The 26,332-nt window shown below is 47.3% G+C and overlaps 1 long non-coding RNA gene across 2 annotated transcripts in view; it reads right to left on the bottom strand.

The window, feature by feature from the left end:
* The window catches only part of LOC137211132 (uncharacterized), a 30,536-nt gene extending 8,116 nt beyond the window's left edge, over nt 1-22,420 (bottom strand). Inside the window, exons 1-2 of one of the 2 annotated variants that reach the window (XR_010936919.1) lie at nt 22,197-22,420; nt 15,381-15,602 (exon numbers count right to left, since the gene is read on the bottom strand). This is a non-coding gene — a long non-coding RNA (uncharacterized lncRNA). The remainder of the gene's footprint in view (nt 1-15,380; nt 15,603-22,196) is intronic. The other variant, XR_010936920.1, reaches the window with a different exon arrangement.
* Between the last annotated feature and the right edge of the window lie 3,912 nt (nt 22,421-26,332).

Here is a 26,332-nt window from a genome sequence, read left to right as displayed (position 1 = left end):
TAAAAGCAGGAGAAAGAAGGTGAGCTCTTTTGTTGGACGTAATTCTAAAACATGTGTCAATATTGGTATATATGTCCATGCCACTCTCTCACTTTGTCCCAGCTTACCCTTCCCCCTCCCCGTGACGGACTGTCCATTTTACATCCTCGATTCATCTTGCCTTTCTTCCCATTCCCACATCACCCACTCTTGTCAGGCTGCCTTTATGTTTCAACGGTGCTAGAGCGTCCACTTCCCAGCTGGCTTCCTCACATCAGCTCTGGCCTCTTCCAGAATTCCAATGCATTTTCCACGCTCCGCATTGTAGCCAGAGTGATTGCTTTGACATACAAATCTGACTGTATTCCTGCTGTCCCTATCCCACCTCCACATCCCTGAAACCACTCAATGGTTTCCTGGTGCTTTCAGAATTAAGAAAAACTGCTTTAACAACCTGCCAGCCCCTGTAGAGCCTGGTCCTCATCTGTCTCTCCAGTTCCATCAGTTCCACCTAGTTTGCTCTACCCACAGCGGCCTTCCTTCAGTGCTCGTAATCGCCAAGCTTCCCTGTGCCACCGGGCCTTTGTACATGCTAGTTTCTTCCTGGAAGTCTCCTTCTCCCCCCACCCCCCTTTAAAGAAATACTCATAGACTTTATTTTTTACAGCGCTTTTAGGTTCACAGCAAAATTGAGCAGAAAGTATAAAGAGTTCCCATATACCCTGTTTCCCACCCTCCCCGCACCCCAACACACACACACGCACACACACACACACACACACACACACGGCCTCCCCTACCATGAATATCCCACACCAGTGTGTGCATTTGTTATAATCCATGAACCAGCATCGACACATCATTATCAACCAGTCCATAGTTTACATTACGGGTCACTCTTTGTGGTGTACATTCTATGGGTGTGGATAAATGTACAAGACAGATATCTTACAGTATCATACGGAGTATTTTCGCTGCCCTTAAAATCCCTTGTGCTCCACCTATTCATCCCTCCTTCCTCCCAAACCCCTGGCAAACACTGATTTTTTTTGTATTGCCTGCATAGTTTTGCTTTTTTCAGAATGCCATAGTTGGAATTATACAGTATGTAACCTTTTCATATTGGCTTCTCTCACTTAGCAATATGCTTTTGTAAGGTCTCTCTGTGTCTTTTCCTGGCTTGATAGTTCATTTCTTTTTAGTGCTAAATAATATTCCATTGTTTGGATGTACCACAGTTTATGTATCCACACACCTACTGAAGGACATCTTGGTTGCTTCCAAGTTTTAGCAATTATGAATAAAGCTGCTATAAACATTTTTTGTGTGGACATAGTCTTCAACTCATTTGAGTAAGTACCAAGGAGTACGATTTCTGGGTCCTATGGTAAGAGTACGTGTAGTTTTGTAAGAAATCACCGAACTGTCTTCTAAAGTGGCTGCTCCATTTTGCGTTCCCACCAGCAACGTGGGAGAGCTCCTGCTGTTCCAGGTCCTTCCCAGAATCTGGCATTGCCCGTATTTTGGATTTTGGCCATTCACGTATACATATATATTAGTGTATAGCGGTATTTCATTGTTGTTTTAATTTGCAATTTCCTAATGACTGTGATGTTCAGCATCTTTTCAGATGCTATTTACCATCTGTATATTATCTTTGATGAGATGTCTGTTCAGATCTTTTGCCCATTTTTAAAATTAGATTGTTTCCTTCTCCCTTTTTGACCTCAGTAAATCCTTCCTTCTCATCTTTTAGATCTTAACCCAGTAATCTCTTCTTTGCATCTTTATCTAGATTAAAAAAAAAACAAAACTCATACATTCCTAGAGCACTGTGTACCTCTTCTTCACAGTTATCAGAGTTGTAATTTAGTATTTATTTGTCTAGTTATTGGAATGATGTCTGTAAGAGCAGACACCACATCTGGTTTCATTCCCTGGTGTGTTGGTGTGCCCAGCGCTGTGCTTAACACATGGTGGGCGCCACACAAATATCTGTGGAGTGAGGAATAAACTAATAACCTCAGTGAGAAAGAAGGCGGAGCAGGAAAGAGGGGTCATGTAAAGAAACCATCGCAAACACAGAGTGAGTCCAGAATTTCAAAGAGCGAGTGTAACAGTGGGAGGGCCAAAAAGAAAAACCAAAAAGCACAAACCTGTAAGACTGGTGTCAGGAATCCTAACGTGTAAAATGAGCTGAGGCTTAAACAAATGACTGAGACCACAGAAAGACTGTTCTAGAAATTTATTTGGAGCAGGAAAAATAACAAGGAAGAGCCAGACCCCACATTTAGTGTGGCAGAATGGGGCATAACTTTTAATGCATAATGTTTCTCTCCCTCAAGAGTAATTCTCAAGCCAGAAAGTGTAAAAGGCAAACTGCAGAAGAAGGATGTCAAGCTCAAGATCAGTGAAGAGAAAAAAAAAAAAAAAAGATCAGTGAAGAGTTTTGGGAGTAACTAGCCACCACTGTGTGAGCTCTGGTTTTGGATGAATCTCGTCAGAACTTGGAAATATGATTGCAGAGTCACTGTCCGTGATTTCTGAGAAATTTGGGAAAGGAGCCAATAGCCAGGGAAATGTGAAATGTTTCTCAGTCTTCAATCAGGGAAAGAATGTGCATTCGGGTGAATTTATTGACTTCTGACTTACAAACTTGACATTGATTCATGGCACAAGTATGTACTAGATTTGTAATTGGATGCCTAGAAAGTAAAATTTTCTGTCTTTCTACCTCAGTAAGCCACCATTTCAAAGTCACCAGGCAGCAAGGTGGAGGCAGTGAATCATCTCGGAGGAAGTCTTTGTTCCTAGAAAAATTTCACGATTGATACCCTCTGTTGTGTAAATGTAGGCAGCTAGGCATCCATTATCCTCAGAATAGAATATAACTGGACATTTCCCCTAATGTAGAGCTTGATAAAGGCTGTTCTCCATATTTCTTGGTATGAATAGCTGGGTTGCTAGAAGGAATTGGGCAAATTTATGCAGGTGCAAGGAGCCTTCAGGAAGAAAAAGAATCAGGATAATTCCCTTCTCATTTGAGGCTAAATACTATCAATATTAGATCCTCTCTGATGGGTTGAAATGGTCACACCTGAAAAGATGACCAAGCACCTCCCCCACAAGGGGGACACTAACCATGGGGGAAGGGAATTGTGCAATGGTGACAAGATCTTCCTCCAGCACCGTGTGTGGCTGAGGTCAAAGCACTCACCCAGCCCAGCTGCCCCAGCAGAGAGAGTTTGGAGTAGTGAAAAAGAAGGTAAGGGGGCAGGGCACAACTTTTAAAAGAATGGCAATTTTAGGACATGACAAAAACTGGTTAGAACCAACCAGGTCCAAGATGGCAGAAGATTACACTTCCAGTGGACCTTGAGCCTCATTAAACACTCCTCATAACGCATTAGCATGCTAAATGACAAACTCACCAGTGCCATGACAGTTCTGAGGCCAATCATAAAAGGTCAAAAATTGGGTGGTGGCCCAATTCCTGGAAATTTCCACCCCATCCCCGAAATAGTTGGAATAATCCTCCCATTCATTAGCCTGTGACATTACCCAGCCCATAAAAACTAACCACCCCATATTTCAGGGCCTGTCGCCTTCTGAGATGGCCACGCTCTGTCTGTGGAGTATGTTTCTCTCTAAATAAATCCACTTCTTACCTATCACTGAATTCTGTGATGAGACATCAAGAACCTGAGCTTCATTAAGTCCTGAGATCAGGTGTGTGATTTCAGTTAAAAGACAGTGGGTTCCACTCTCACCACTATTATTCAACATAGTTTTGGAAGTTTTAGCCACAGCAATCATAGAAGAAAAAGAAATAAAAGGAATACAAATCAGAAATGAAGAAGTAAAGCTGTCACTCTTTGCAGATGACATGATACTATAGACAGAGAATCGCAAAGATGCTACCAGAAAACTACTAGAGCTAATCAATGAATTTGGTAAAGTAGCAGGATACAAAATTAATACACAGATATCTCTTGCATTCCTATACACTAATGATGAAAAATCTGAAAAAGAAATTAAGGAAACACTCCCATTTACCATTACAAAAAAAGAATAAAATACCTAGGAATAAACCTACCTAAGGAGACAAAAGACCTGTATGCAGAAAACTATAAGACATGGATGAAAGAAATTAAAGATGATACAAACAGATGGAGAGATATACCATGTTCTTGGACTGGAAGAATCAACATTGTGAAAATGACTCTACTATCCAATGCAATCTACAGATTCAATGCAATCCCTATCAAACTACCAATGGCATTTTTCACAGAATTAGAACAAAAAATTGCACAATTTGTATGGAAACACAAAAGACCCCGAATAGCCAAAGCAATCTTGAGAAAGAAAAACGGAGCTGGAGGAATCAGGCTCCTGGACTTCAGACTATACTGCAAAGCTACAGTAATCAAGACAGTATGGTACTGGCACAAAAACAGAAATATAGATCAATGGAACAGGATAGAAAGCCCAGAGAAAAACCCACACACATATGGTCCCCTTATTTTTGATAAAGGAGGCAAGAATATACAATGGAGAAAAGACAGCCTCTTCAATAAGGGGCGTTGGGAAAACTGGACAGCTACATGTAAAAGAATGAAATTAGAATACTCCCTAACACCATACACAAAAATAAACTCAAACTGGATTAAAGACCTAAATGTAAGGCCAGACACTATAAAACTCTTAGAGGAAAACATAGGCAGAACACTCTATGATATAAATCACAGCAAGATCCTTTTTGACCTACATCCTAGAGAACTGGAAATAAAAACAAAAATAAACAAATGGGACCTAATGAAACTTCAAATTTTTCGCACAGCAAAGGAAACCATAAACAAGACAAAAAGACAATATTTGCAAATGAAGCAACTGACGAAGGATTAATCTCCAAAATTTACAAGCAGCTCATGCAGCTCAATATGAAAAAAACACACAACCCAATCCAAAAATGGGCAGAAGACCTAAATAAACATTTCTCCAAAGAAGATATACAGATTGCCAGCAAACATGAAAGGATGCTCAACATCACTAATCATTAGAGAAATGTAAATCAAAACTACAATGAAGGGGCTTCCCTGGTGGCGCAGTGGTTGAGAGTCCGCCTGCCGATGCAGGGGACATGGGTTCGTGCCCCGGTCCGGGAAGATCCCACATGCCGCGGAGCAGCTGGGCCCGTGAGCCATGGCTGCTGAGCCTGCGCGTCCGGAGCCTGTGCTCCGCAACGGGAGAAGCCACGACAGTGAGAGGCCCACATACCACAAAAAAAAAAAAAACTACAATGAGGTATCACGTCATACCGGTCAGAATGGCCATCATCAAAAAATCTAGAAACAATAAATGCTGGAGAGGGTGTGGAGAAAAGGGAACCCTCTTGCACTGTGGGTGGGAATGTAAATTGATACAGCCACTATGGAGAACAGTATGGAAGTTCCTTAAAAAACTAAAATTAGAACTACCATACGACCCAGCAATCCCACTACTGGGCATATACCCTGAGAAAACCATAATTCAAAAAGAGTCATGTACCACAATGTTCATTGCATCTCTATTTACAATAGGCAGGATATGGAAGCAACCTAAGTGTCCATCAACAGATGAATGGATAAAGATGTGGCACATATATACAATGGAATATTACTCAGCCATAAAAAGGAACGAAATTGAGTTATTTGTAGTGAGGTGGATGGACCTAGAGTCTGTCATACAGAGTGAAGTAAGTCAGAAAGAGAAAAATAAGTACCATACGCTAACATATATATATATATACATATGGAATCTAAAAAAAAAAAAAAACGGTTCTGAAGAACATAGGAGCAGAACAGGAATAAAGACACAGACCTAGAGAATGGCCTTGAGGATATGCGGAGGGAGAAGGGTAAGCTGGGATGAAGTGAGAGAGTGGCATGGACATATATACACTACCAAATGTAAAATAGATAGCTAGTGGGAAGCAGCCGCATAGCACAGGGAGATCAGCTCAGTGCTTTGTGACCACCTAGAGGGGTGGGATAGCGAGGGTGGGAGGGAGACACAAGAGGGAGGAGATATGGGGATATATGTATATGTATAGCTTATTCACTTTGTTATAAAGCAGAAACTAACACACCATTGTAAAGCAATTATACTTCAATAAAGATGTTAAGGAAAAAAAAAAAAAGAGAGAGAGTGGGTTCAAGTCCCAATCTAGGTTTTGGCTGGCTTCAAGCCCCATGTGAATTGCACGGTTTCAGTAGGAGCCCACGTGTGACACATTCTTATGTAAGCTTGATGCCAGGGAAGACTGTCCATGGCCTGTGAAGAGAGCTGGGTGGGTTGTTGACATTAATGCACACAAACTGGGTGGGGCCTTCTTCCTTCAGCAGTGATATAAGTGGCAGCAGCAGAGAGAGCCTGGGTCACCTTGGCAAGTCACTGCCCAAACTGTACAACCATACGCAGGGAGCAGGGAGATAGAAATTTTTGCTGATTTGGTGCACTGGACTGAACAATGTTCCCTCCACCTCCCCCCCAAGTTCATGTCCATCTGAAACCTCAGAATGTGACCTTATTTGGAATAGGGTCATTGCAGTTGTAATTAGTTAAGATGAGGTCACACTGGCCCTAACTTTAATAAGACTGGTATCTTTGTAAGAAGAGAGGATTATACATAAAGACCCCTAGGGAAGAAGTCCACGTGACCACAGAGGCAGAGACTGTAGTGATGCACCTGCAGGCCAAGGAATGCCACAGATTGCTGGGAGACCCAAGAATCTAGGAGAGAGGCATGGAACAGATGCTGCTTGATTTCAGACTTCTGGCCTCCTGGACTATGAGAGAATAAATTTTTGTTGTTGTAAGCTACCAAGTTTGTGGTACTTGGTTACAGCGGTCCTAGAAAGAAATTGATTCTGTAGCGTGGGGATTCAAGAGAGCAATCTGAAAAGTAAGAAATGATGTGAATATTATTTGAATCCCAATCTGGTAAATCAAGTTAGGCTAGTCACAGCTTATTAAACAGCTGTCTTAGCTATTTGGATCAACAAGAAAATGCAGAAATGACATCTTATAGTATTTTTAGGGCTAAATTAGAGAAATGTGGGTTAGGTGATAATACAAGTATGAGGGTTGTCTGAGAGCTTCACACTCATTGGGATGGACTGATTAATGCTGACCCATAGAAGATTGCATGACTCTGTGCTTTTATCATGACTTGGATAAGACTTTGAATGTGTTCTTGTCAAATGTATAAGTAATACAAAGTTGGTAGGGATAATATGATAGATGACAGATCCCACGTTCAAATTAATCAGAATAGCTAGAATGATGAAACAAAGTCCCCGAGGTGACATTTTATGGGGAAAAATGTAAAGTGAAACCTTTGGTTTCCCAAAGTCAGTTGCAAGAATGAACTGAGGTGACCTGGTTTGAGAACAATTCATGGGAAATATTCTGGAGATTCACAGTTGACGTTAGTTTGAAAGGCAGCAACGTGACATGGTCACTCAAAAAGGTAATAAAATTTTAGATCGCATTGATACAGCTGTACCAATAATGACTAACTCATTAATCAAGTTCCTTACAGATAGGTGAAAATGATTTGAATATGGGTCATCAGAGTGTTTCCTGGGAAGACCAGACGATTAGCGACTTGCTGTGATACACAGGAGTAACGAAGTGAGTGTATTGACGAGGGGAGGTAAGTGGTTTCTAGGAAAATGCTCAGCATATATTAAATATGAAACAAGCAGCCTCAAGACTCCAAACTGTTCTTTCCCCATGCTGTCCTTCCACGCCGAGGAGTCAGAGGATCTGAAGCAGACCAGGCAGGAGATATGGGTGTGGCTACTGCCCCTCCCCGTCAAGGTAAACCAGAAGATAACCGGCGCCTGCAGAACTGCGAGAGTGCCCCAGGCCTGCCAGACTGAGCACTCCTCACTCCCCTTCCCCTGCAAAGGCTCTTGCGTCCCACACCAACCGCAAGGTATGCAGAGAAGGAAATTCTGGGGACAGTAGCTTCAGCTTAGCTACATCCATACCATGCAAATCCCACACCACACAGGAAAGACTATCTTTGAACTTTTCATTTAGAAATAATATTAGACTTACAAAAAAATTGCCGAAAGAATTCCTGGGTACCCTTCACCCAGCTTTCCCCTATGTTAACATCTGATGCAGGCGGAGTACAATGATCAAAACCGGAAAACAGAGACTTCCCTGGTGGCACAGTGGATAAGACTCCTCGCTCCCAGTGCAGGGGGCCCAGGTTCGATCCCTGGTCAGGGAACTAGATCCCACATGCGTGCCGCAGTTAAGAGTTCACATGCCGCAACTAAGAAGGCTGCCTGCTGCAACTAAGACCCGGTGCAACCAAGTAAATAAATAAATAAAAATAAAAGTAGCTTTCTGTTAAAAAAAAAACAAAACAGAAAATTAACATTGATCCTATTAACTCATTTGCAGATCCTACTGAAGTTAGGTCATCTGTCCCACTCATCTCCCTTTTCTGTTCTAGAACCCGAGCCAGGCTCCCACATAGCAGTTAGTTGTCATGTTTCCTTGGTCTCCTTCAATCTGGAGCAGTTCATCAGCCTTCTGAAAGAATATGTGAGGGTAACTTTGACAAACCAGAAAATGTCTAGAGTGGTGAGCATCTGGAAAGCAAGAACCCTGAGGAACCGTTTGCCAGGACTGGAGCTGTCAGCCTAGAGAGGAGAAGTCTTAAGGGGACATGTTAGTTGTCTTTAAAGTTGTCTTCAAACACTGGAGGAGCCTCATGCAGAAGGTGGAGTAGACTTATTCTGTGTTGCCCCAGGGAATGGAAATAGAACCAAGAGATGGTGTTACCAATACGAAGATTTCAGCTCGGTACCATGCAGAACATTCTATCAGTTAGTACCAACCAACCATACCCTGGACCTTGGCAGCACTGAGCTGGATCAGGACAGACAGATAGGCCTAAGTAACAAGAAGCCAGGTAGAGGCAGGGCAGGGGTAGGGTGGCAGAGCTGGAATAGCTGTAGGGCAGCTGGCCAGGGCCCTCATGACTTTAGGATGTCAGCCCAGGGGAGAGAGCAGAGCAGACAGAGGCTTGATTGGCAGGCCCAGCAGAGAAGGTCGGGGAGGCAACAGCTAGAACAGAAAACGCCTCCTCTATCAGGTTTGCTGCCAAAGTCCACTGTTAATAGGCAACTTGAGGCATTGCCCGCAAACCCACCAGTAGGCCATCTGTCCAGTCTGTCTAGTCTGTCCACTCTCACAAGCTCTCTGACCTCTCAGGAGAGGGAGGGTCCCTGCAGGGTCAGAAATCATGTTCTTTGGTCTGGGAGTTCCAAGTTGGGAGCAAAGGTACAGGGACACCTCTTTGGGGGTACTGAGGTGCTCTGGGTGCTGATAAGGTGCCAAATCCCTGGCATGCTGTGGCCACGTCCCCCTATCCAGCCACAGGTCTTATGTCTGTCTTGCCATTCATCCATCATCTGACCCTCCACCCATCCGTTTATACCTTCATCCATCAAGCCAACATTTGTCTAACTTCCACTAGGTGCCAGGTTCTGTGTTGGACTCTGGGGGCATAATAATGAAAAACATCTTTCCTGCTCCCAAGGTGTTTATGGTTTAGCGGAAGGTGGGAGGATGGAGGTAATAAAACAATGAAGCTGTCACTGGGTGAAACACAGACTTCAGCTAAGGAAGTTTAGGTTTCCATTTAAAACTCACCCAATTGAGCAACTTCTAAGATGATTCAAAATCATCTGTAAGGAGTACAGAAAAGTTATTTGAATTTCCACAGGCAGTTTCAGATTTTACGTGAGTCACGAGAAATTCCTGGGACTGGAATCAGATTCAAAGAAATTCAATGTAATAAATATGTACTGTGCGCCAAGGAGGAGGAAAGGATTCACTACCCCAATCCCTCCCCTTTTTAGACTCAAGATTATGAGAACCTCTCTGATGAGCTGACATGTTCCTACCTAAGGACCACTGGTGGGAAGGGCCACCAAGAGCTGCCACCAGGAAGGCAGGGGCCTGTGAAGAGGTGGCTTGACTGTCGCCTCCTGACCCAGTTGCCCTAGCAGGGTGAGCCTGTGTGTAGGAACCCAGGAGTGATGCTTTCTCGGCGGCTGGGCATGACACCGAGAGCAGGAGTGTCCTCCCTTGAAAAACCACCATGGCCTGTGCAGGGAACTGAGCTGGGCGCCACTGTAGCTGTCAGCTGGGTGGGGCTGTCTGTGATCAATAGCCAATGTTCATCAAAGGACCTGAGTTCCAGGCACTCCTCTGTCACTCACTGGCCCTCTGAGTTAGCAAGTCCCCAAACTGGGGACATTATAATTCCCTTCTCAACAGAGTTGCTTAGAGGTTTAAAGACTAAATTGAGAGGTTATGTGGGAAGGCTCTCTGTTATAGAACAAGAGTGTGTTTCAGGAACCAGCTCTGGCCAGCATTTTCATATCCTTAGGTGGGTAATCAAGCATCACCTCCTACTAATTTTCACTTTGACCTTGGGTGAGAGAAATTGTTGACAGAACATTAAATCATCGATTGTTTTGTCCTATTTTAGACAGTAGCATTCTTTGCTTTTTTTTCTTTAAACCCAACATTTCTAAGCCTAACTTTGATGTAAAATGGGGTAACACAATGTCTCTTAACAGGGTGATCGTAAAAATTAAATGAGGTGTCACGTGTCTACCAAGAGGCAGGGCCCGGCGCAGGCTTCACATGTGAAATCAATCCTTGCTTCCCTCCCATCTTACTCAATCTTTAGCTTGAATGAGCACATGCAGAGCAGAACTCAAAAACAGTTAATAACAGCTAACATTAATTGAGCACTTACTATAAGCAGGCACTGTGTTATGTGCCTTTTTTGTGTTATTTCATTTGATTCTCACGATAGCCCTATGGAAATTATGCAGTTACTAGCCCCATTTTACAGAAAGGAACGAGGAGCACAGAGAAGTTAAGTAACTTGGCCAAGAGCACACAGCTGGTGAATAATAGAGCCAGTGTACGAGCCCACACATCCTAGTCCCAGAGTGCTTGCTTCTGAGGGCTTGACTCTGCCGCCTCATTACTGGGGCGGAGACACAAATTCAGTTTCAACTCAGCTTGAAAGTTGAATAGTAATGAAATGTAGGTTACTTCTAATTTGTGCTAAACCTTGACCTAATGCGGCTTAGTTCCACCTGCTTTTCTCTGCTTATCAAAATCATCTCAACTATGTGTTTCAGTCTGCTTGTCTCCCTTAATTTGTTTGTACTGCTCACCTAAGCCAGGAGTAATTTGACCTTTTACACTTCAATAGTGCTAAATGCTTCGCATGCCTGAAAGAGAGAGAGGGCAGGAGAGAGAGAAACAAGGTTAACATAATATCATGCATCATAAATAGCAGTCTGGGTCCAGCTGGGCATAAAAAAATCAGGGCAAATAGAGGGAAAAAAGGGAGGATTCTCTTTTGAGTAATAAATTTAGAAGCTAACATTTTGCCCCTGAGAGGCGCAGTGCAAAGTAAGAATTTGTCATATCAAAGAAGCCTGGAAATGATACAAACTGTGGCCCTAGATATGATCAGTATGAAACAGAAAGAGAAGTCTGATGCAGTCGGTACCAAGGTGGAAGATACAAGGAAGGAAAGACATATAAGCAGCCAGGAAACCAGGGTCGCCATGGAAACCCACGGTGCTGGAAATGCAGCTCAGAAGCACAAGGAAAGGGAGAGCCCAGGCCAAGGATGTGGGTGCGCAGGATTTACTTGAAGGGGGCTCTGCCTGGCTCTTTGTGCTGGTGTCGGAGCCAGGAAGTATCCTGGTTTTCATAAAAACTGGGATGAACTATCCCACATTTATGCTTTGGACACTCATCATACATCTGCCCCTTAGTGAGGGCCAGGCTACAAAGATGAACCAAAAGTCACACTTGGCCTCAGGAAGCTTACCATCTACTGGGACAGACAGACTGGCAGGCGTGTGATGGCCATGCTGTGTAATGGATACTTTTATGGACTTGGGAAAAGAGGTGCAAAGAGGGGGCAGGTCCAGGTACAGGGAGGATGATGATATCTGGGCTGCAATTTGGAGAATGACGTGGTATTTTCCAGGTGGGTGTCACTGAGTGTCATCATCCCTGGCAGGGGAAACCTCATCTGCAGAGACACTGGAATCTGAGCTCGTTTGGCATCTTTGGGAAAGCATGTTGTGGGGTATGATTGGAGGAGAGGGTCTGTGTGGGAACACAGTGAGAGATGGGGCTGGAAGGGTGGGTAGGAGTCAGATCACAGATTATGCCTTTTAGCTTATCCTGAAGATGCCTCTTGTCTCTGATGGATTGCTGAGAACCCTGAACACAGCAGACTTTGCCTGCCTGGATGCTGCTGTGCTCAGGGGCAATACTTTTTAGTATTTTTCAAACTATAGGTCACAACCCCCCTAGTGGATAATGAATTTTTTTTAAATAATGAAATAGACTAAAGCAGTGCCTTTTGCATGGATGGCCTGCTTTTTTTTTTTTTTTAATTCCAACCTGTCATGGACTGATACTTTTGTAAAATACAAGACAATAAAAATTAATTACTAGAAAAAGGATCATGCTCTTAGATGTCACAGTAACATCAAATTGCTATAAAAGTTTCTAAAAACACCTACTTTACTGAGATATAATTCACATATCATACAATTCACCCATCTAAAGTGTACAAGCCAATGTTTTCAGTATATTCACAGAGTTGTGCAACCATTACCACAACCAATTTTAGAACATTTTCATCACTCCTGAAAGAGGCCTTCTACCCCTTAGTAGTTAATCCCCTTTTTCCTCCAGACCCCCTCTTCCCAGCCTTAGGCAGTCACTAATCTACTTCTATCTTTATAGATTTGCTTATTCTGGTCATTACATACAAATGGAAGCATGCAATAATGTGATCTTTTGTGACTGGCTTCTTTCTTTAGCATAATGTTTTCAAGGTACGTGCATGTTGTAGCATGTATCAGTACTTCAATTCTTTGTATGGCCAAATAGTATTCCATCATTGGAATATATCACGTTATTTATCCGTTCATCAGTTTACAGATATTTGGGTTGTTTCCATCTTTTGGCTATTACAAATAATGCTGCTATGAACATTTAAGTACAAGTTTTTGTGGGAAGGTATGTTTTGATTTCTCTTGGGTCTATACACCCAGGAGTAGAATTGCTGGGTCATATAACTCTATGTTTATCTTTTAAAGGAACTGCCATACTGTTTTCGATAGCAGCTGCACCACTTTACATTCTCAATAGCAGTGTATGGAGGTTCCAATTTCTCCACATTTTCATCAACACTTATTACTGTAGCCATCCTAGTGGGTGTAAGTGACATCTCATTGTGGTTTGTGTTTGCATTTCCCTGATAGCTAATGATGTCAGGCATCTTTTCATGTGCTGTGCACTTAATTTCTGCACTTATTTCCTCCCTGGCTGCTGATAAGCAGTTCACAGACCACAATTCAAGTAACACTGGACTAGAAAATGTGAGTGCATTACATGGAGTGAGGTTAAGTGTTATTTCAGAAAACTTCTGTTTCGGTTATATACATGTGTTTATGTGTTCAGGACTGAGATAATAAAATGTATTTGTACTTCTTATTGTTTGAATCCCTTCCTGACATCCATATTCATGTAAAACGGCACAGGCCATCCTTGAAGAGGGACATTGTCCTTCCAAATATACCTCATGGCCAAGTGCCACTGCCTGAGCCCTGAGAAAATCTGACTGGCAGCTTCAAAATATGAAACTAATAAAAAAGGGCTTAAGTCCCAAACCAATTTAATTACTAAAATAGATCTACTGTTTTGAACTCAGTGAAACATTTCAAAAAATTTTTTGAAAGACTATTTCTGTTGTATTTTAATGTTCTGTTAATTTGATAAGAGTTTTTTAAAACTTGACTTTATTCCACGAAAATGTGATAGCTTAAAAGAGTTGGTTGGCTCTGCGGTATTACCAAAGGCAGGTTATGCCTCGGTGGAGGCATGTTACACACCACTCATTTGTGTATGTGTTCATGTCTACGTGTACATGTGTGCACATGCAAATATCTTTGCTTCAACAGATGCTGCTGTTCACCCATGTTCATTGCAGCATTATTCACAATAGCCAAGTGGTAGAAGCTACCCAAGTGTCCACTGAAGGATAGAAGGGTTAGAAAACGTGATATAGACATACAGTGGAAAGTTATTCCGCCTTTAAAAAAAAAAAGGAACTCCTGGCACATGCTACAGTATGGATGAAACTTGAAGACATGCTGCTAAATGAAATAAACCAGTCACAAAATGGCAAATCCTGTCTGGTTCCACTTAACATGACATATCTAAAGTACTCAAACTCATAGAGATAGAAGTAGAATGATGACGGCCAGGGGCCGAGGGGAGGGGAAAATGGGGACCTGTTAGTCAATGGATACAGAGTCTCAGTTTTGCAATATGAAAAAGTTCTAAAGGTCTGTTGCACAATACTTAATACTACTGAACTGTATACTTAAAGATTAAAATGGTAAATTTTATGTCATGTGTTTTTATACCATAATCTAAAATAAAATTAAAGATGATGCTACTTGGAGGCTACACCATTTAGCAGACAGAACTTGGGTGCTGGATTGACAAATCAGGATTTAAATCCTTACTCTACCTCTTCAGAGCTGTGCGACTTGGGTGAGCGACGTCAACCCTTGACACTTGAGTGCTTTCAACAGGAAAATAGCTAGTTCTTAGTGCCAGCAGGAGGGTTAGCTGGGAGTAAAGTGCCTGGTAGAAATTGAGGGGAGTCCAAAGAGCTGTGCCTTCCAGAGCAGTATACAACCTACGGCCCCCTCCCATTGCGCTCCTGTCTGTCTGTCTGTCTGTCTGTCCTTCGGTCTACCGGAGCCAGTTTGCAGAGATGTGGCGGTACTGCCGGGAGCTCCTGGTGCAATCACAGTGAGCCTCTCTCTGGGGACAACCTCCTGCTACCTAAACCTAAGTTACACCCTTGGAAAACAGGACTTTCTGCTCCTTGGGAAATTCTCTGAAGCTCTGAGGGATCCAGCCTTGGGGTTCCTTGTAAGAGTCTTTTACCAGCTCAGCCTGGCTTCCAGCCTCACAGAAGGCAACCAGAGACAAGTTGTGGGATTTTCGGTGTGTTCCAAGAGAAGCAGTGGGGACTTTCTGTACCCAGGAAAACTCCCCAGCCAGTCAAGGCCTCATCCCTTGGCTCAAGGCTTTGCTCTCATAAAACACACATTCCTGAGATCATACTAATACTCTTACAATTAAATAACTTTATAGTTTCCTAAGAGATTTCACATACAGAATATCCATCCAAACTTATCACAGACTGTGAGGTTGGGTTATCATCTCTGCTTTTACAGATGAACATTTTAATGAGCACCTACTTTATGTCAGGCCATTTTCTAGGCTCTTTCTCCCAAGTTATCTTCCTCTGTTTCGCAAATGGCCCAGGAAGGACTCAGAGCCAGAACTTCCATACATGATGTTTCTCCCAGAGCACCTCGGCTGCCTTCTGAGTCACTGGTGAACCATCAGGCCCCTTGCAGAGACCAGGTTTTACTGGGGCTAAGAGCACAGCAGGAAGGTACCTAAAAGAGACAGACCTGCTGGAGGAGAGTGCAGACAGGAGTGGTGAGATGAGGGGCCAAAGGAATGGGGAACCCAGCACTACAGTGGTCAAGACTCTGGGCCTGCCTGCCCTGCCTGAGTTTCCCAGGCTCTCTTGTTTTCTCTCCTCAGGACACCTCACCACAGAGCCCCTGCACTGTAGTGGGCAAGGTCACTGGCTCAGGAGGCAGACAGATCCGGCTCCAGTCTCTGCTAAGTCTTGTCCTCCCCATCAATACAATGGGGATAGTAAGAGCAGCTAGCTCTTAGGAGGCTGTGAGAGTTCCGAGAAATGATGTATTTACGTGAAGTGCTCAGTGCCACTCCTGCCACATGGAAGGAACTCAGTATATGCTGCCATGGTGCTTCGGCCCTGCCCTCCACAAGTTCCTGCGTCCATTGCCACAGCAAGTCCCTCTTTTCTCACCCAGTCCCGCCCCCGCCAAACCCACACCCTTGAAAAAGCCACAGGGAACTGCGTAAGAACCAGAGAGCCAGCTGGAATGCGAGAGGAGCAGGCAGAGACAGAGAGGCCCTACCATCTCCCCCTCCTCCTGGAGGACAGGCTGACCCTCAGGCCCAGCCTCTCCTAAATCCAAACTCCCTCCTTCCTGTTTACGCTATCAGCATCCTGGCATTTAACTTGGCCCAGGGGAGAGAAGCTGTGGGTTCAGCCTTAGGAGCGGCAAAGACCCTGGCCTGGGAAAGCCACTGGTCCAAGTCTCCCAGTGGGGCCGTCCCATCCCGCAGACAGGCTCAGAGCAGAGGAGCTGAGAGCTGGCAGGCCGGGGGCAGGCGTCACAGGGCTCACACCACCCAGGGAGCATTCTGCACAAACGCCATCTTATGGGGCTTCCACCACCCTCCTGCTACTGCCGCTGGTGACATCCCAGAGGAAGTCACTAGTCCTTAGAAGTCCTGCCCCGCCCCCTCCCCCTACGGCCCCTCCCAGAGTCCCACTGCCTTGGAATTTTCTCACCCTGGGGGTGAGTGTCCCACCATGGCTGCCTTGCTGATATTCTTGAGGAGATGTTTAACTCACACCCCCTCCAACTTTACATCTCCTCAGCAAGACTGCAAAGAAAGGGTCTTACTCCGGAGGTATCGTAACACAATGGGAAGACCGGGGGCTTTGCAGCCAACAGGCTGGCATTCAATCCTCAGCCATGCTATTTACTCAAAGTTCTCCGACCCCTTTGAACCTCAGTTTCCTCACATCTATAGTGACTCTGACGACACTTCCTGCAGAAGGTTACCATGGAGATTAAATCAGATGACATGTGACAGTACCTACCACACTGGGTATGTATAAAAGGCGCTCGATAAATATTGTTTCCTCCCACATCTTCCAGAGGGAGCGTCATGGGCCATAGCTTAGTCAATCGGCCAATTAGCATCCTGTACTTTTCAGAGTGTTATCTGGTGCTGTAGAAATGATTAGAGTGGGGAGGAGATATCGTCTCAGCCCTGGGGAAATTCCCAAATGGGTGAGGGAAACCATAATACATGCACTCTACTAGCAAACTAAGATGGTGCTACCGACACCTCCCTGGGCTCCTGAGACATTCGGAGGCCACCACTGCTGCTCTCAGGGGCCCGGCCAGCATAGCTGCAAGGCATTGCTTTCTGATAAGAAGTGGAGGCTGCAATACTCATTTAGGGCACGCTCTCTTTTTGTTCCAGAGGAACTCCCCAGATGGGCCTGTTAACTACCTAATGGCCTCTCTTGAAATGGAACTACAATTTCAAGAAAATTCTGACTGTGTCTATTGAAGGCAGAGTTGCAACTTTATGAACAAGGCTGCCGTGGACAAATGTGTTCTCACGAAGGAAGGGACAATGCTGATGAATGGCTATGGCAGTTTTCCTGTCCTTTTGCTCCCTGGGGGCCCTGGTGGTAGTGGCCATAAGGGCCAGAAGCTGATGACTATCTTGTGAGAGGCTGTGTGAGACTCTGGGCACAAATGCAGCTGCTATGGGACATAGGTGACAAAGTGAGGCACCGAAGTGGGAGACGCCAGCACCTCTGGTGGCTATTATGTCTATACCTTGCCCTCCTAATATGTCTTATATGAAGTAATTGCTGGTACATAGGAAAACTGTTAATGGCAGAGTAGCCAAGAAAGGAGACCCAGGGACCAAACCACCTGAGTTTGGGGCAAACCACTGAACTTCCCTGTCTTAGTTTCCTTGTCAACAAAATGAGGATACTGGTCCCCTGCTCCCAGGCAATTCATGTAGGGCACTTAGAATGGGGCCTGGTACAGGGCATGTTCTACAAAAGTGTCCACTGTTAGTCTTTAGCCACCTAAAATATTTGCCTTTCAGTGAATTCTCTCAGGTTTTCTAGGTCTGCAATTGTATCATCAGTAAATAATGAAAAACTGGCCAGTTCTCTTTTCATTATCCTACTTTCTATTTCTATGTTCTGCCTTATCTCACTGGCTATAACGTAGGCCCTTCTGGGGAATGGTAAAATCCATGCTGAATTTTCAAGCAGCTATGGGAAGGGTGGATGTGAGACAAGAATAACCAGAAGCAGAGCGCCGGCTGGGAAGCTCTTGTAGTAAGTTAGCTATGACGTGAAGATGGCTCCGTGGTGGATGACACCCCAGAAAACAGGAAGGGGGGCTCCAGCTAAGAGACACTTTAGAATAAGAGTCCACTGGCGTTGATGGTGATACTGATCATAAAAGTAAATGACTAAAACTGACCATCAAAGCAATTCTATTATAATTGATTCATCTGAAAAGGAGGGAAAGAAAGGCAAAAATTCATAATCTTACTTTACGGTTAGTTTTGAGACAATGGATTTGGGAGAAGTTTGCATATACTTTTATGTTCTACTGTATCTCCACAGTTTGTCACAAGTTAGCTATTTCCAAAATACTTTACAATTCATTAATGTGTGTAAAAGTGTTTCTAGTTTAAAAGCAAACACACATTTTGCCTTATTTTGCCTTCACAAAATCCCTGTGGTAGATATTACTGAAGCATCGGATGTGAGGTACTGTAACATAGTGGATAAAAACATGGCTCTGGTGTTTGAAACCTGGCTTACTGGCTGTGTGACCTCTGGTAAGTCACTTAACCTCTCTGTGCCTCAGTTCTGCATCTATAAGATGGAGATAATGATATGCTCCCTGTCATGATGTGGTTTGGTGATATAGTTAAGTACCTGTTATTACGAATATGGAACTTCAGGGCTTGCAAAGCTCTCTTCCTTTCTTACCTGACCTTCTTTGAGGCTCATACACTTGTCACACATCCCCTTGCAATTCACACTGCCGTTGAACCATGGCCTGTCCTGTTACTGTGTGCCTGGTGAATGTGCCTCTGTCTTGAAACCCTGGTTCAGTCAGGAGAGTGGTGCTCCCCTGGGTGGTGAGCCTGAAGGCTCAGTACGGTCTTCAGGAGGGGAGATGTGTGAACCTGCTGGGTCCTGGAGGCATGGCAGGGGCTCAGTTCCCATGCCCTGATTCCATAGCAGCCCCTCTGATTAGGGTGGCTGTAGAACCTACGGTGGTATTAGATAATTAGTCCAGGGCAGCAGGCCTGAGCCAGACCTGCCCTGGGCAACCAGGATGTGTGGTCACCCAGCCTATGAAGGAACCTTTTTCTCCCCACACCAAAGTCTTGGTCTCACGTCTCAGCCCGACGCTGGCCCTCTGCCCTTCTATCACACACGGGCACACACAAAACTCCACGATAGATTCTGTGCCAGGGCCTGTTCTCCTTGGTCACACCACCGAGGCATGCAGGGAGGAAAGACAAACAACGAAGGAATGGAAGGCAGAGACCACCAAGCACCTGCAGGTGCAGGCTCCAGCGCTCCCAGGCCATCGAGGGGCCCATGGGGAGGCTGGGGCTGGTGGGGAAGGAGAGGACCTCTGGGAGACGGAGGTTTGGGGGAGCAATCTGCAGGGGTGTCTGAGGAGGGACAGGGTGTGGTACGGAAGAGAAGGCATGGCATGTGTGTAGGCAGACGCAGAAACGGGTCAGGCCCACGGCAGAGCTGGGAACAGCTATGTGGCTCCGTGGAAAATCCCAACCAGAGGCAAGAATTCCATTCAACAAGTGTTTACAGCACCTACTCAGTGCCAGGAAGAGGGCCAGGCTGAGTCACTGGGCACGACCCTGCCCTGGCGCCACTGCGTGGCTGACAGAGGGGCCTCAAGGGCCACCGGAACAGATGAGGGGCTTAGAGAGGGTGCAGGAGCCAGGCCTGGGGCTGAGGCTCGCCTGGCTCTGGGCAATGCCTCAGCCCTGGGGGGATCTGAACTCAGTAGCCAGCTGGGGCCCTACCCATGGCAAAGCACTGGTGAGTCACAGACCACCAGGGATACTGCCCAGGTTGAGGCAGGGTGAACCGGGGGGTCAGAGGGAACTGAACTGGCTACCATAGCACACCATGGGGCAGGCGGCATGAGAAGAGGCGTCAACAGGCACTCAAGCTAAACAGGCCCTTTCCTTCCTTCCCCCCAGAGGCAGCCCCAAAGCTGAGGATGCTGAGACTAAGGGGTGGGGTAGGGGAGGAGCAAGAGGCGCTCTGCCTGCCTCTCTCATCTGTTTCTCACTCTATCCTTTCCTCCACATCCTCACGGTTCCACTATGTCTCTAACCCACCCCTGGTTTCACTCACCTGGTGCCCCATTGCCACAGGGTCCCTGTCCCGCTGTGGGTACACTGGCCCTACCCTCTCATGCCTCATTGTCCCAGCACTCATGGCCGGAAGACCAGAAGTAACACTAGAACATCCTCCAGTTCTAGATTCAGGCTTCCCGTCCCCTTGCCTCCAAGCTCTCCACAGCAGGCCCCTGAGACCCTGGGCAGGCAGCGGCTGATCCCCCAAAAGTGACCCCACAGAAAGTATGGTGAAAGTCAAAAACACTAGCCTGCCTGGGTGAGAGCAACCCTCTGTGGCCATTCCCCAGGAAATGGCACCCCAAAAGGTCAATGCAGGAGTGGGCTACTGCTGAGGTGCTATCTCAAGAGGGCCTCGAGTTTGCAGAGCTACTGACAGCTTGCAAAGCACTGTCACAGCTGATCTTTACAGAAACCCCAGCGCCACCATGATCCCATTGTACAGATGAGGAAACTGAGGCTCAGGGATGTTAACTGCCCAGCCCAACCTGGGCAGCTAAGTGGTAAAACCTGGACTGGAACTCAGGCCTGTCACATTCCGGGCCCCACACTCTTTACATTAGACCAACATCCTCTCTCTTCACCCGATGAAGAGTCCAGATGATGGGTTGGTGATTTCTTCCCCGTCTAAGACAGTCACCCCTGCTTATTTACATCCTGGCATTCATCACGCTGCAGGGATTCCCTCCCTGTGCCTCCTTTAGGTCCCTGCCTTTTGCCTAGAAGGTCCTTTCCCATTTTCTCCTTGAAGCCAGTCCCTATCCTTTCTTTCTTTTTTAAGGATTTTTTTTTTGGATGTGGACCATTTTTAAAGTCTTTATCGAATTTGCAACAATATTGGTTCTGTTTTTTTAATGCTTTGGTTTTTTGGCCCTGAGGCATGTGGGAATTTAGCTCCCCGACCAGGGATTCAACCCGCACCCCCTGCATTGGAAAGCGAAGTCTTAACCACTGGACTACCAGGAAGTCCCACTACCCTTTCTTTAAGAAAAGTCACCTCCTCTGTGAAGCCCTCCCCATCGTGACCGAGCAGAGCCAACCCCTCTCTCAGGGCCGCCACATCTCTCTGCCCCTGGACCTCTGCAGGTTATGATGTCGACCCACCACATGAGAATCAAACACCTGTGTACCTGCGCCCTCCACCTCCGCCTCCAGCAAAGGGGCACTGCTCCCCATTCTCCTCAGTGGCTGTTTATGGAAGGAAGCAAGGTGGGAGAGAAGGAAGGAAGGAGGGAAGGAAGGAAGGTTGGCTGTCCAGGGTGACTGGTCTTGTGTCAGTAAGAAGGAACTTGCATCAGGAGGGCACCCTGTCATCCTGAGAGAATGGAGAAGCTGAGGCCAGGAGAAAGAGTGACTTCACTGGACTTCGAGCCACCTGAGGGTCACATGTCCTCCTCGTTTCTGGCCTTCCCCCGTGAGGACTCTACTCAGCAAACCCCTCGGCTCCACCCACTCCTGGTTGCTTTACTCAGGGAAGGGACAGCTCACGCAGTCAGTCATCTTTCCTACCTCAGCCCTTTTTTTCCACTGTCCGTGGAATCTCCCTAAAGCCACCCTCACCCTCACCCTCGTCCCTGTACCCCCACCCCCAGAGAGGAAAGGGGGAGCCCCGAGAGAGGTCCCTCAGACCTCCCTCCCACCCTCAGATGGAGCCGGGGGGCAGCCAAGCCTGAACCAGGGGCTCACTCTGACCTTTGGGGCCCCGTGTTTAATAAAGACAATGGCACCAGCAGTCCTCCTGCCCTCCCTCCCTCAAGCCCAAGGCCAACACCCCAGCCCTCTGCTCTACAGAGCCAGCCCACTCCCATGGGGGACCCTCAGAAGATAGCTCCATGGAGCCTCATGAGAAGGCTTCCCCAGCTTGCTGTCCAGACCTCCTGGGTGTCAGAGCCTCAGACAGCCCCTGCCTGCACGGTCATGCTCCCCACTCTCCCACCCCTGGGTCCTACCGTTAGACTCCATTCCTCTGACGGAGCCCACGCCTTCAGCTACCTTCCTGGGAAGGCCGGCTGATCCTGGTTGGTTATTTAATCTCTTTGCCGAGCCACCTGACAGAGGTGGAGCCTACTGGAAAAGGCAGGTCTGGAGGAGGGTGCTGGCTCCTGGACATGGTGTCAAGATCAAGAGTGGCCCCAGGACTCTCAGGCTGGGAGAGCCGGAAGCCAGTGCTATGCTGACCTGAGAGAGAAAGGAAATGAAAGCTTGACCTCCCAGTCCTGCCTCTGGGTACCCCTGGAGGCTAGGGCCCAGGGGAGGGGGCAGGGCAAGACAAAGTTGGCACTGGAGGGGTTAACCTGGGCTGCCCAGCCGCGGTGCAGACAGAGGCTCCCGAACCTGGGCCTTCTGGGTTCAAGCAGAGACGGAACCAAGGCTGGCCTGGGGCCTCTCAAGCCGCAGCCTCCCCCAGCGCCTCCCAGCTCCTCTCCGTCACACCCACCCTTCCCTGAATCCTCGTGGCAATCCCAGGAAGCTGCCGGCGCTGGCACAGGGTGCAGGCAACTGACTCATCCTCAAGAACAGCAGCCTCGTCAACCGCACTTGCACCCGTCACATCTGCCCTTTGCACCTGCCCAGCTCTCCAGCCAAACTGGTTGCTCCTGCTTAGGGGAAGATGAGCCATGTGACCCAGGCCAGGAAGGCTGCCCTGCTGGTCCCAGCTGCTCAGGGCACACATCATAGACTTCTTCCACGAAGTGTGGGGACACCCCGCCCTGACTGACACCTCCTAACTGTTCTCCCCACGCCACTCATGGCCACACTCAGCTTCCATGCCCAGGCCACCAGGCTCAGAAAGCACATGCCTGCCCCCCCAGGTCCTGACCAGCCACAGAGAAGAGGAAAGACAGGGCCACGTGGTCAGCCCCCCGGTTCATCCCCTTAAACATTCTCCCCACTGCCCTGGTGCCCAGACTCCTAGCCCTTGACCTTTTCCCTCTGTCCTGTTCTGTCCACCCTCCCCTTGGTGTCCCCAGAAGCTGGTCCCTTTTCCCAAATGGGCACGTTTACCTGCCTCACTTCCTCCTGGCAGGTGGCTCTGGGCCTGTGGGACGGTTTGGGGCTGCCGAGGCCATGATGACTCGACCCCTCATGGTCTCACTTCAAAGGCCAAAGTGTTCCAAGACCACCTGGGTTCCTCAAAAACACTGCTAGTTCTGTGGGACGGGACTCTTCTCTTGCACTCCCCCCTCAAACCCCATAGCCCGTGGTCCTCCCAGCAGGGTAGTCAGGGTGGAGAAGGGATGAACACGGGGTACAACACGCAGCAGAGTTATATCTGAGGCTCTGCTTACCGCTGACTGGCTGGGTGGCTCTGTGTAGACATCCTGGCAGAATGGATGCGTCTGTACTTTACCAACAGCAAAGATGCATGGGGGTGGGAGGCATGTCCATCACCCTGTGGGGTGGCTATTAGGAGGCCTGGAGGAGAGAAGGGGAGTCCGTCCTCTCCGTGCTCAGAACCAGCTGAAACGGATCTGCCCACCCTGCCTAAAGGGACAGTCAGAGCCAGACAGCAGGTCTGTGCCCAGACAGAGGTCACAGGACGAGGACAACACCGGGAGCTCTTATCCCCAGAAGCAACCCCAAGAAGATACATCTTTTCATTACATGCTCAGGCTTCCTGGGCTGCTGGCCAGGGTGCACTCAGCCCTCAGCCTCCTCTATGGGCCCAGCAGGAACGCTGCTTCCCTCTGCCCTGACCCTCTCTGGGGAAAGAGGAGCTCAGGGACTCCAGGACAGAGGAGAGGAGGCAGCAGACCTGCCGGGGCTGGACTTGGAGCCCTGGTCTCTGGGGTAGTGGGTGGGGGTGAGGGGAGAGCGATGAGGTCAGATCAATTTCCCTCACAACACACCCACTTGGGCTCTGCCAAGACCCGGATGGGGCTGAGGATGGGAGCAGCATCTGCTGCCGCCCTGGGACATCCAAACCCTCTGGTCCGGATTCTCTGAAGGCCAACTCGTTGGCCTGCTGTACCCAGCCAGTTACAAAGTGTATGAAGCAGTCCTGCCTAAGACAGTGGGGAGGGTGGGCTCTGTGGGGAGAGAACTAAAGGAGGGGGGCCCATCCTCTCCTTCCCAAGGCACTCAGAAGGTTTTTTATGTGCTATTTTTGCAGGGCAAAAAAATGTCAGGCCTGTCCAGTTTGCAACCCTCTCGGCTGGTTTCATCTCCCAAGGATCCCAGCACCCACCACTCTCTGGCGGGTCCCAGGGGACAGGGCTCCAACCTTCGGAGGAGTTTCCCGCTGCCTGGTGCCCTGTCTTTTTAAGGTGGGCGACGACTCTGAGATGGGTCATTTTTAACCCCTGTTTAGCTAGTGAGGGAACAGAGTCTAGGGGAGAGGTGATAGCACATGAGTTGCAGAACACGAGGGTTGGATTTTGCTGTTTAGCGCTTGCTGCCTCTCTCAGGAAACCCAGGAAACCAACTTGGATTGTGGAGCAGTTATGCATTTATGAGGGGATTTCCCATATCAAAGCACGCCTAATCCCTTGGCTTAGAGAGGGGAAGTCTGGGATGCAGAGAGAGTAATGCCTCATCTCAAACCTGGGAGAGCCAGGACTGGGGGCCAGGTCTCCTCACTCAAGTTCTAAGCTCTGTTCATCTCAACCAGCCAGGCTGGCCCTGTGTGGGTGCAGCCAGTGTGGGCACTGGTCCTCTTCACCTCCCTGCTCACGGTCACAGCCTTTGCAAAGCCCCAAACAGGAAGAGAAGATGGATGACACCAAGGTAGAGAGTATGGGGAGCGCTGGCCTCTACACGCCACTGCGGCCCTGACTGTGAGAAAGCTGGATGGCTCCCCTGCTGGTGAGCCCCAAGTCTCAGCCTAAGTCCTGCCCAAGACAGCTCACTTTGCCCAGAGAAAAGGCCTTGGCCACTGGCCAGATTAGCCTCCCCAGCTGGCTCCAGCCAGCAGCATTCTATAGGAGGGGAGAGTACACATCCTGGAGCCCTTCATCCTGGGTTCAAACCCCAGCTCAGCTACCTGATAACTGTGTGACCTTGGGCAAGTTCTTAACCTCTCTGTGCCTCAGTTTTCTCATCAATAAAATGAGGACAGTAATATAGTACTTACTACATAAGATAGTCATGAGAAATATATGAGTTAATACAAGTAAGGTGCTTAAGACAATGCCTGACACATTGTAAGAGTTACATAAGCAGTTGATTTATTATTACAATTATCTTACTGTCATTATTTTATGTCCCAAGAGAGACTATGGATAGCAGAGCAAGCAAAACCGAAATGCCCTTAGAGAGGTTCCATGGGAGGAAGGGAAGAGGCCTGTTATGCAAGGGACTGTCACCCTCCATGGGCAGATGGGTCATCAAGGGTGTTACATCAGGTGGAAATTGCCATTAATAGTAGTTCCCTCTTGGGCCAGTCACAAACCCACAGAACACGAGGGGGTGAGAAATTTTACTATTGTGGGAGTGAGAAATGTTACTACTGGGTAAATTCCATTTTTAGAAAGTGGGAAGTTATTTTGAGCAGAGGGTTGATGTTTGTTACATTTTTAATAGCCTCTGCACTCTAACAATACAGACACACAGGGGCTCTGAAGAGAAACCAGGGCACAGTGGGGTGTCTTGCTATGCTTCTGTGGTTGCTAGGCAAACCCTCTGGCCTCCCACCCCAGCTGAGTCCTAGTAGAGAGCCAAGGGTGGGCTCCACAGAACCCCACGATTCCTCATCCCAAGTGCCAGAGCCCCTTAGATGTCTCTGGGACTCTCTCAAGGGTATCCAGAGAAAGCAACCTTCTTTTCTTTTCAGCCTCAGCGGTGTCTAATTAGGCAGGCATATCAGCAGCGAAGAGTATTTTGTAGAGCTACACTTATGCCTCACTTTCTAAAGCTATGTTAGTTTCCTATGGCTACTGTAACAAATCATCATGAACTTGGTGGTTTAAAACAACAGAAATTTATTCTCTTATAGTCCTGGAGGCCAGAAGTCCAAAATCATTATCACTGGGCCCAAATCAAGGTGTCCGTAGGGCTATCCTCTCTCCAGAGACTTTAAGAGAGAATCTGTTCTTTGCCTCTTGTAGCTCCTCATGGCTGCTGGCATTCCTTGGCTTGTGGCTGC

This window comes from Pseudorca crassidens, chromosome 2, assembly GCF_039906515.1.
Source record: "Pseudorca crassidens isolate mPseCra1 chromosome 2, mPseCra1.hap1, whole genome shotgun sequence".
NCBI classification, from domain to species: domain Eukaryota; kingdom Metazoa; phylum Chordata; class Mammalia; order Artiodactyla; family Delphinidae; genus Pseudorca; species Pseudorca crassidens.
The sequence above is the reverse complement of the archived record's forward strand: the minus strand, read 5'-3'. Positions and strand labels throughout refer to the sequence as shown.